We start from the raw sequence: 2,405 nt of genomic DNA, 5'->3' as shown, positions 1-2,405 counted from the left end.
ATTTTACACAAAAGGTATATTATACATACTGTTCAGACTCATGTGTTGTTTTTTTTTATTATATAGTTCCTAGGGTTTTTTTTTTAATAGCTATATAGCACTCCACTGTAAAAAGCAAATCATAATTTATTTAACTACTCCTTATTGATGTATTTTGAGTTGATTCTAACTATTTGCTATTATGCAAAAATGTTACAAGGAATAAATTTGAACCTATAGCATTTAGCATTTGTACAAATTTAGATCTGTAGACTATATTCGAAAAAGTAGAATTACCAGATCAAAGGCAATATGCATTTACAATTTTGACAACATTGCCAAATTTTCCTTCATAGAGGTCATATTAATTCATACTCCTCTCAACAATAAGGAGTGCTTGCCTCCCTACGGTCTCAACAAAGGCATGTGTTGTTCAAGTACTTCTGTAGATCTCTCTGGCACCATCTTCAACTCCAGACAGTGAGGTAGGAGGTTTAAACACAATTGTAGGTGGCAAAAGAAAAAGCAAGGTGAAAAAACAGAATAATCTCTGGTTTAATAAGCTCAATTTAAATACCACATAAAGAAAAGGAGTTATAAATTGTCCTTTTTAATGATTCCTACTCTATTGTCTTATTTATTTTCTGCTTAATATTGCATCTTTATTTCCCCAGAATGCCTCATTTTATTTTATTCTTTTTTTTTTAACCCTCCAAAGAGTAACAATCTGAGAGGCAGTGAGGGATATTTTTTTTTTCTTTTATAAGTTCCTTTTTCTTTTCTGACAAGTACTCCGAGCTCAAAGGGACATAAACAAATGTATGAGTCCTTAGGGGGAAACTCGTAGCAATTCTTTTCCTTGCCCATCTCCCCAAGGGCTTAGCCACAAGAAAATTCATTTCTGTAGCTCTGAGTTGAAAGATCCGGCTGACCTCCTTGGTGTTCCCAGAAGAGTTGTTGTAAGGCTCACGCAGAGGAAGAGCAATTTCATCCTTTTCTAATGTGTTTACTGATTAACCTTCTGGATGCGGTTATGTTCGTGGAACACTGAATTTGTCTTACCCTGATCTCTACACTGTCCGTCGCTAGTACAGCAAACTACTGAAAATATGTTTGGAAATATTAGAAGGCACAAGCGTGCTGGAAAATGTTTAAAAACTATTCTCCAGAGAAAAGGACACTCATTTTAATGTTTGTCAACTTCTGAAGAATAAATATTCCACAACCAGTCTTAAGCTACCAAAGTGATGTCACTGAAGGTAGAGTCAGGAAGAGATGCACAGGACACACCATCACACAGGTTTCCATGATATAATACTTTCATTCTCACATATTTTAACCATACAGATACAATAGGTGTATGTAACCTCTGTATGTTTCCATTAGGTAATATTTTCACCATGTAAATAGGATAGATGTACATAGCTCAATAGCACAGATAATAGTAAATTGCGGTAAATTAATTAGAAAATGATCTGTTTTAAGTATTTACTATCTTTGTTTCTATTATGGTTTATTTAATTTTGTTTGTAGTATTCAATTTTTTAAAAATAGACACTTGTAATTATTGTCTTGCAAAATACGTGGAAATTTCTCAATTGGCTCTTGCAAGCTGGTACAAGCTGGCTCCAGCAGATTGCTGAAAGGGAAATACTGTAGTCAAACAGAGAAACAAACCACTGGAAAAGGGCTAGTTTATTTGTGGACCTCCAAATAATCATACTCACAATAATAACATGGAAAAGACTGCTAGTTCCCTACCCAAATCCAATTTTTCTCTTTTTCTTAACAACAGAAATTTGATTTTGTTAGGCTTAGCAATGCATTCAACTAAAATACAATATTTCTCATCTTACCTTAAGAAAAAAGGGAAGGCATGTGGCCGAGTTCAGGTCATCAATATTTGAGTAAAAGTTATTGGTAGGACTCTGGAAAACTTTCTTTGAAATGGCATGGATTCAGCTGGCTTTCACCTTTTTTGCACAACCAGTTTTTCTTCTTCTTTCTACCTGTATGTGGCAGGTAGAGTGATGGCAGCCGTCCTGTGAGCATGAGGTGGCTCTGAGGACATAAACTTCCGCAAAGAATAACAAAGCAGAAAATACAAGTGTTCTGAGACATTGATAATGTCATGGAGTCAATACACCAGTGGTGAACAGCCTGCCTCTGGACTCCATTGGACATGACAGGAAGCTTAATGTATTTTCAAGTCACTTATTTTAACATCTTTGTAACTCACAACCAAATACCATTTCTAAATAATATAGTTAACATTTATTAATTATCTACCATGTGCCAGTCACTATCCCAAGTAATTCACAAGCATTACTCCGAGAAAAATAACGCCATTCTTTGCAGATTAGGCTTACTTAGTGGGTGATTTTTATGAACTCATTTGCCCTACGACGGATTAATTAACATTATAA

The sequence above is a fragment of the Cynocephalus volans genome, chromosome 1, assembly GCF_027409185.1.
Source record: "Cynocephalus volans isolate mCynVol1 chromosome 1, mCynVol1.pri, whole genome shotgun sequence".
Lineage (NCBI taxonomy): Eukaryota > Metazoa > Chordata > Mammalia > Dermoptera > Cynocephalidae > Cynocephalus > Cynocephalus volans.
This window is presented reverse-complemented; position numbering follows the sequence as displayed.